This window comes from Tenrec ecaudatus, chromosome 18 (genome assembly GCF_050624435.1).
Source record: "Tenrec ecaudatus isolate mTenEca1 chromosome 18, mTenEca1.hap1, whole genome shotgun sequence".
Classification (NCBI taxonomy): domain Eukaryota; kingdom Metazoa; phylum Chordata; class Mammalia; order Afrosoricida; family Tenrecidae; genus Tenrec; species Tenrec ecaudatus.
In genome coordinates, this window is record NC_134547.1 from 22,210,205 (window position 1) to 22,219,709 (window position 9,505).

Genomic DNA, 9,505 nt, shown 5'->3' on the forward strand with positions numbered 1-9,505 from the left:
TTTGTTCTTTGATGCCTGATACCTGATCCCTTCGACACCTCGTGATTGCACAGGCTGGTGTGTTTCTTGCATGTGGGCTTAGTTGCTTCTCAGCTAAATGGCCACTTGTTTACCTTCAAGCCTTTTAGACCCTAGACGCTATATATTTTGATATACGGGCACCATCATCTTTCTTCACCACATTTGCTTATGTACCCACTTTGTCTTCAGCGGTTGTGTCGGGAAGGTGGGCATCATAGAATGCCAATTTAATAGAACAAAGTATTCTTGCATTGAGGGAGTACTTGAGTGGAGGCCCAATGTTCTTCTGCTACCTTAATACTAAACCTATAAATATATGCACATAGATCTATTTCCCCATCCTCATATATGTAAGTATATTTACATATGTACATATATTTAGACCTCTATATATGCCCTTTGCCTCCTAGCTCTTTCCTCTATTTCATTTCACTTTCCTCTTGTCCCACTATCATGCTCAACCTTCATTTGGGTTCCTCTTGGTTACATTACCCTTGATTACACTGTACCAGGCCTCCTACACCCTTCTCACTGCCAATTTGGATCACTTGTTGTTCCCTTGTCCCTGGGTTTGTTAACACCACTTCCTTCCCCCCTATCTCCCCCCCCTATATCCCCCCCAGAACTGTCGGTCCCATTGTTTTCTCCTCTGGATTGTTCATCCAGCCTGTCTTACTTAGACAGACCTGTAGAGATAATAACATGCACAAAAACAAGACAAAGCAAAACCAAGCAACAAAAGAAAACAAAACAACAACAACAAAAATCCAATGGCAAAAAAACCCCAACACAACAACAACAAGAAAGAAAAGCTTGTAGTTAGTTCAAAGACTGTTTGTTGGTCTTTAGGAGTGTTTTCTAGTCAAGTCTGATGGGATGGCAAGCCCTGGCCCCACAGTCTATTTTTGGTATTCCTTGGGGACTTCGTTGCTCTGTTCCCCTTGCTGTTCTCTTGCACGCCCTTAGTGTTTTGCCTCAGTGTGGTGGGATCGGATCCGGTGAAATTCCCACACTGTATCTCCAGTGTTTTCCCCTGTAGGGCTATGGATCAGATAGGGATGTTGTGGCTATAGTGGGGCCGGCCATATTATCTTCTCTGTGGATTGGCTGCTCTGAGTGGAGATATCGTCCTCAAGGCTTGGTGGGCCAGGATGTGCTCCACTCTCTCTTCCTCCCCCTTCAATTGCTCCCATGTGCTCTGATCAGACATGTCCCTCTCTCTGAGCTGCAGCTTCAGTGCTGTCCTCTGAGATAAATTCTTCTGGGGGCAGGAGCAAGTATCCACATAGTTGGGATTGGGGTGGCCCCTCAGACCTCTCCACTGGTTCCCTACTCCACGCCTGCATGTTGCATTCACATCTTGGAGCACTGGTTTGAAGTCTGGTCCCTCTTTCCCTGTGGAGATAAAAGCAATACCCTCCCCTTGGGTGGATTAGTGCCCTGTCCCCTGCTACCCATTTCTTTCAGCCCCCTTTTTGCCCCTCCTTTTTAGTTGGCTATCATATGTATCCCTGGATTTGGTCTGGCCCCTGCCATACTACCTGGTCCTCACCCCAGGAATGTTTGTGTACAGTAGTTTTTTCCCTGTGCCCTTTTGGCCTTTTTTTTTTGGCGTTTCAGATATTTTTTATTTCTTCAAATTTGTTTATTTATTAGGAGTGACTGAAATAAAAAATAGAATTGAGTCCCATCATCATCATGATCATCGTGGAAATGGCTTTAAGAGAAAACTGGTCGGGTGAATATTATTGCTTCCCATTTTCAATCAGTAGGTAGTTGCCATTGATCTAGACTGCCAACCGTCTGCCAAGAATGCCTGAGATATGTTATATAACACAACATGCCCATTCACGGGGGAAACCCACCAGGAAATAACTTATGTGTACTTCTTGATTTCATCGTACAAGACCAGCACAAAGGCACCACCCATGCCTCTGAGCACATTGGACCAGGCGCTCTTGAAGAACACTTTGCTGCCTTCATCCCAGCGATCTTCCTCCAGCAGTCCAGCGGGCCGGTGTCCATGATATCAGTCCCTTTGCGCCCCGACTGCATCCTCACTGGGCCGAGAACGGTGTCACATGGGTAGGAAGTCACCCAGCCATGGACCGTGCCATCATCCAGCCGTCGAAGATGTGGCTGTTCTTGGGATCCGGAAGCATTCCCTTTGCGGTGCCATGGTGCCGAAGTCCGCAGCCAGGTAGGTGATCATCCCCTGCACAGACACGGGGAAGCCCTGAGACAGGCCCCTCATCCCAGCAGACTTGGGGATCTGAACCAGGCAGTCACCGAGGCCTTTCAGCTCCCGATCGGCGCCGGCTTTGCCCACATCAGCTGCTAGACGGGTACGGGCAAAATCAAGCGGGTGCACAAGGCACAAAGATGTGGCCCCCGCTGCACCGCCCGATGCCAGCTTCCCTGCAAAGTAGCGCCAGAACTGGGTCCTCTTGTCCACACCACCCAGGAGGATCTGCTCGTATTTATCTTTGAAGGCAAAGTGGAGAGCCTGGGCGGGGAAGTATCGGATGGCATTGGCCAGGTTACCACGCCCGAAGGACAGGACTCCCTGCTCCTTGGGGACACGAACCACACAGTCGACGATGCCCTTGTACCCGCAGCAGCAGCTTGACCCGTTCGATGGGCGCTACTGCTGTCTTGGAGACGGCTGCGGCCACTCCACCTGCCAAGAAGTCCTTGGCAAAGGACACAGCGGCACCCGTCATGTTGGAAGAGAATGAGGCGATGGGCGACCGCTCAGATGGAACAGGAACCGGCTTTGACTCCGGGGCTCTGGGGCCTTTTTGCATTTTTTTTTAATGCTTACCTCAGCGGAACTCTTGTACTTGTCCTTTTGTGCTTGGCTTACTTTGCTTAGCATGATTTCCTCCAGTTCTTCCTATGTAGCGATGTGCTTCATATGTTCATCACTGCCTTTTAGGGATACGTACCGTATACACTTGAATATAAGCCGACTCGAGTATAAGCCGAGGCACCTAATTATTACCTGGGAAACCAGAAAAACTGATTGACTCAAGTATAAGCCTAGGGTGGACAATGCAGAAGCCATTAGTGAGTTTCAAGAATCAAAACAAATGAAAATAAAATTACTAAAAGTTGAGACATCAGTGGGGTAATGTATTTAAATATTTATTTTAAATAAAAAACATAAATAAAAGGTCAACAAGTCGTCTAACATTAGTAAACCAGCACAGTAATGGAAAATAGGTTCAACAAAAACAATAAGGTATCAACAATGATACCTTAAGAGTACTATTCCCTGAGCTCAATCAGCAACCAAGCTAAAATGTAGTTAAAATCCTTCAAAACTGGATTCCTCATCATCATCCGTATCCCAGTGCAGAGCTTCAGCTGGTGTGAGGTCACCATAGACGCTGTCCTCACTGAGATCGCCGTCATCACCATCACTGCTGTCATTTTCATACAAAGCGCAGTCTTCACTGCCATCCATAGCATTACTAATACTACATTTCTGGAAGGCACGTGGCACCATGTCTCTGGAATGTCTTCCCAAGCATCTCGAACCCACTTTGCTATTACCTCTATGTCAGGCTTCATGAGATTTCCTCCTTTTGTTAGTCGGGCTTGTCCAGATGACATCCATTCATGCCACATCCTTCGCACACGGTCTTTAAAAGGCTTTATGCAAAGATACATCCAGAGGCTGCAGTATAGATGTAAGCCCACCTGGAATAACGGCTAAAGTAACTTTACTACATTTTGCCATTTTTTTAATGTCATTCGATAGGTGGGCTCTGAATATATGCCAAACAAGTAACGATGGCTTTTTCTTTAAGGCTGCTCCTGGTCGTCGGTTCCAAATTTCTTCCAGTCATTTTTTTGTTCCGTCTTCATCCATCCAGCCTTTAACATGTGCACACGCAGTAATTCTTGGTGGGAAATTGATCTTTTTAGGCAAGGTCTTTCTTATAAAAATAATGACAGGATGCAGCTTAGTTCCATTAGCCAAACATGATAGAACAACTGTAAAGTGTTTGTTTTTTTCATTTCCTGTGGTTTTGAGAAAAATGGTTTTTCTCCTAAACTTGCCACAGTTCTGTTGCTTGGAAGATCAAAAGTCTTGGCAGTTTCATCCATACTCCCAATACCTGCCAGGTCATAACTAGGAATCCTTCTTTGTTTTGAAATAAATGACTGGAATGACATACATAATTTTTTGACATCCTTCTCCTGACAAGATGTCCAAAGCATGTCAGATGAACTCTTACCAGGCTCGCCTCTGAGGCGCACTCTGGCCTTACTTCTTACAGATTTCAGTTTGTCCTCTAGCAGTCCAGGAGACATTCACTATCTTTCTCCAGCGCCACATTTCAGAGGCTTGGATTCTTCCTACTAGTTGCCTAATACGGAGCCCTGGCAGAGCTGTCTGGTAACCCTGGGCGGCTAACCCCGGGTCAACCGTTCAAACCCATCAGCTGCTCCATGGGAGAAAGAAAAGGCAATCTGTTCCCCTAAAGATGCACAGCCGTGGATCGACTTGATGACAGGAGACTGTGGTTTTTGGTCCCTTAACCTCCCTGGCGGAATCCCAGGGTAAATGTTAACTGCGTATTAACCCTATAGTGCCTGAATTTTTAATTTCAGGAAAAAAATTGTTGTTATTCTTTACTTTCATAGTTATCAATATATATAACAACCAAAATATATTTTAAAAATATAAAAATTCCAATGTTTTTAAAATGTAACCAAATGGTCCCATTCATCCATGGATTTATAATAAATGTTATAATTAAATGTTACAAAAACATCACGCTCAGTGTTATAGGGTTAAAGTTGATCATACCTAGAATGTCCACTAGTGAGATTAAAATGAGTAATGTCTTAAGAATTTCAGGCCTACAATATAAAACAACACATTTTATGTAAAACAATGTACCCCGGTACAGGGTATACAAAATTGCTGACATAATTAGACCGCCAGGGAGGTTAATGGGATGTCTCAAATCAAGTACACAGTGTATCGACCTTGAGTATCGACCTTGAGTAATTGTATCAAGTAATTCTTTACCGCTAGCTCTCCCGTCGTCCATAACCATTCTGCAAATAGCCACCCCACATCACATCACCACTTTCCAAGCCTGTTAGTGACTGGTTGCTGCACATCTGTTTTTCGCTTCTTTTTTTTTTTAAAACAATTTATTAGGGGCTCATACATTTCTTAACACAGTCCATACATATACATACATCAATTGTATAAAGCACGTCTGTACATTCTTTTCCCTAATCATTTTTTTCTCCTCTTTTCTTTTTTTACATTTTATTAGGGACTCATACAACTCTTATCACAATCCATACATATACATACATCAATTGTATAAAGCACATCCATACATTCCCTGCCCCAATCATTCTCAAAGCATTTGCTCTCCACTTAAGCCCTTTGCATCAGGTCCTCTTTTTTTTTCCCCCTCCCTCCTCTTTCCCCCCTCCCTCATGTGCCCTTGGTAATTTATACATTGTTATTTTGTCATATCTTGCCCTATCCGGAGTCTCCCTTCCCCCCCCCTTCTCTGCTGTCCCTCTCCCAGGGAGGAGGTCACATGTGGATCCTTGTAATCAGTTCCAACCCACTCACCCTCCACTCTCCCAGCATCGTCCCTCAACACCCCTGGTCCTGAAGGTATCATCCACCCTGGATTCCCTGTGCCTCCCGTTGTTTTTCGCTTCTTGTCGTTGTAGTGCCTCCTTTCCTCCCAGCGACAACACCACGTGACATTTCACAACAGCGACAATAAAAAGAGGGCATTGGCCTACGCAGATGAAGAGCTGGGCTGAGGGCGTGGGAATGAAAACATTGAAAGTAAGTTTGCATCTACCAGAAGGAAGCTACAGAAGAGACAGCTGACTGTGGGGCTGTTCACCCCGTTGCTGTTTGGGACCCTAAAGAAAGGCAGCCGGAATGGCCTGGTGACGGTGAACTTTCGCGATAGAAATGATGAAAGTGGGTGCAGTGATAAAATGGAGACCTTCCAGGGGAAGTGATACTGGTGCAACCAATCACGGGAAAGGAGCCCTTGAGGCAGTGAATGCCATTGCGAGTACCAAGGCAAAATGGCGAGGCTGATGCAAACTGAAGGCGAGGACTTTACCGAAGCGTAAGTGTTCAATCTGTATGAAGCTATGAATTGAGCAAAGAAAAGGAGGCCTGATAAACTATGGACAAGCTTTATATAAAGACACAGAGCACTCTCAGTCTCGATGTATGTGTATTTGTGTTTTAACTATGAGAGACGCTCACTGCCATTGAGCCAATGCTGACTCATAGTGACCCTACATGACGATGCAGAGCAGTCCCTGTGGGCTTCCAAGGCCATAATTGTTTCTTTTTTCTGAGACATATAAATATTATATTGAAGTCATCGAGAGCATGAGAGAGAGAAAAGCTATTGCAATAATGGAGTCAGACACATTTCTTAGCAGCATGCTCACCTCAGCCCCGCCTGATGGTCCACGTGGAGAGGGGGAGGGGAAGGAGGACAAGGAGAAAGGGGAGTGAGGACGGCAGAGGAGCTGAGGAGCTGAGAGAGAGTGAGGGCGCGACCAGTGAGAGCGGCTGTAATTCTTTACAGGAGTAGAAAACCCAGTCCTTCTCCAATGGAGCAGTGGGTGGTTTCCAACTGCTGACCTTGCAGGTCACGCCCCAGCACGTGACCACTGCACTTCAGTGCAGGTTAGTATACAAACACTTCCCAATCTAGACTGAACAGGAGCATGTACATAGGTATAGGCAAGAGATCAAACTCACAACACCTGGAACCCAGGAACGGGAATGGGAATGGAGATAACAAAAGGGCAGGGGGAAGGGGGGAAAGGTGGGGAGGGAGGGGGGTCACCGATGACAATGAATGACACATAACCACACACCCCCTATCCAGGGGGAAGAACAGTAGAAACCAGAGGAGAAGGGAGACATGTGACATTTGAAAATAATTAACAACAACAAAAAAAGAAAACAATTAACAATCTACAGTCTATCAAGGGGCCAGGAGGGTGGGAGGCGGGGGAAGAGGGAGGGAAAAAAGAGGAGCTGATCCCAAGGGCTCAATGGAAAGTAAATGTCTAGAAAAGAACAATGGAATATATGTAAGAATATGTCGGATACAACTGGTGTGTGGTTTGTAACAAGAGTTATAAGAACCCCCAATAAAGTGATCATAAAAAACCCCAATTAGTTTTAGTTGTTGAAACATCAAAAAAAAAATGCATGCTGAATGAGGATAAAAACAGGAATAAAGAAAGGAAACATCAAGACATCAGGGGACATTGCAACGTTGTTACTGGTATTGGATCACCATTGTCAGTAGCCGACTGACTTCATCTACACTCTTTAGCACCCCAAGTGGTGCAGAGCAGAACTGCTTCACAGAGTTTTCTTGGCTTTAATATTTAGGGGAGCCCTGGTGTCGTGGTTATGCGTTGGGCTGCAATCTGCATGGTTGGCAGTTCAAAACCAGCAGCTTCAGTGGAAGAAAGGCTGGGCGTTCTCCTTCAGAAACAGTTACAGTCTTGGTAGCAATTACAGTCTCAGAAATAGTCTTGGAAACCCAAAGGAGTTTCAGAATTGGCTTGATGACTTTGTTGTTGTTGTTTGTTTGTTTGTTTTTATCTTCATGGAAGCCGACTTACAGACTTATCATCATGAGCAACTGGGTGAGCTAGAGTTGCAGTCAACTTAGGACAAGCAGTCAAGTAAGTGTAAGCCATCTCCAAACCAACCAACCAGACTCAAAGTCATGAAATCCATTCTGACATATGGAGACCCTCTAGGACAGGGTAGAAACTTTTATAAGTTTCTGACACTGTAGCTCATCTGGCTGGTGATATCGAACAGCTGACCTTACACTTGACAGACAAGCAAGTAACCTACTATCCCGCCAGGCCTGCTCATGCAGGCCCCCTAGAACCTTCATAGTAGAGCCAATGGGGGACACAAAAAGTTTCCGTTTTATCAATGATGTTTAACCCTTTAAAATGTTCAACTCTGGTAAGCTGAGAAGTGGACACCCTGGTGGAGTGATCTTTTCGGCATCTTCAACTGACTTTGCAAAGTTGGCATGACTACAATTGTGCATTTTTGAAGCACGATTAGCGATTATCTTCTTAAGCCTGTAATTGGACGAGCCTGCGTCTACATTTCCTGCAGGGTCCGTGGTAGACGCAGGTCCATGTAGAGTGGAGCTGTCTGAGCTGGTTCGTTGGGTGACAAAGCTCTAGTGATTTGGGAACAGGTTCATTCCTACTGAGAATTTGCCTTTTCACCCTGATCAGACTCCCCATCGTAAGCAGCCCCCCAGACCTACTCATCAGGATCACCTGGGTGATCTTGTCAAAGGCCTGTTCTAGAACCAGAAGAACCTGCTCTCCTGGATACCGCTCACAAAGGCCAGTCTGTCTTGCCATTCTGACAGAAGAATGCTCAGAACCCTGCCAGGATTTTATGACTTGGGCTTATGTTTCTCACGATGTGGGAGTTTAACCAGATCTGATGCTTCTCTGAGAGACTGCTACTATTTCCTAAAGGCAGGAATCCCATTTTTATCCACAAAGTCTGAAGAGAAGAGACACTGACTACCTTCTGATTTTTTTCTGACTCAGCATTTTGAAAACATACGGGATGGGTTCAGTGTTGCTCCTGGGGTTTGTGAGCATATAAACTTGCCTTGAGACATGCGCTTTTTCCTTTTGGTTCTCATTCATGTTTGCTTCCCAAGGTTATTAAAAAACCATATTGTGTTTTTTTTATTTTTAAAAATCATTTTATTGGGAGCTCATACAACTCTTACCACAATCCATCCATACATCAATTGTATCAAGCACACTTGTACGTTGGTTGCCCTCATCATTCTCAAAACAGTTGCACTCCACGCAAAGTCCTGGCATCAGCTCCTCATTTTGGAAACCATATTGTCTTGTCATGTCATATTCACAGACTTACTTGTTAGGAATAACATAGCCAACATGTGTTCAGCCAAATCCCCTTCAACTCCTGCCGGTGGATCAGTTTTCTCTTGTAAATTACTACTGACTAAGGAGACTTGCAGGAGCCAGGGACCAGGGTGACCTATGGGGGTGGAGCCTTTGGGATCTTCGTTTGCTGATAGGGCACAACGCAAGAGTCAAGGAGATTCATGGGCACAGTGGCTGCAGCAATGGGCAGAACGGGCCGTGTTTCCCGGTGCTGCTGTATTGGGGGCCGCTGTGGGTTAGAACGGACTTGATGGGACCTAATAACAACAACACTGACTTGAAACAACAAAAATGCACCCCGGAATTGAAGTCAAGGCAAAGGCAAAAAATAATTGTTTTGAAAGTGTCAGCAGGACTGATTATTTCTGGAGGTTGTAGGGTCGATCCCAGCTCCTGGAGGCGAACTGTGTCCCTTGGCTTTTGATCTTTTCTGTACTCGCTCCAGAGTCTGGTGGGTCAGAAGCACTGCGTGGGCGTC

General features: G+C 45.3%; 1 pseudogene; it reads right to left on the minus strand.

Moving 5' to 3' along the window:
- Positions 1-1,893: 1,893 nt before the first annotated feature.
- LOC142432294 (ADP/ATP translocase 2 pseudogene) lies at positions 1,894-2,744 on the minus strand (annotated as a pseudogene).
- Positions 2,745-9,505: the final 6,761 nt, after the last annotated feature.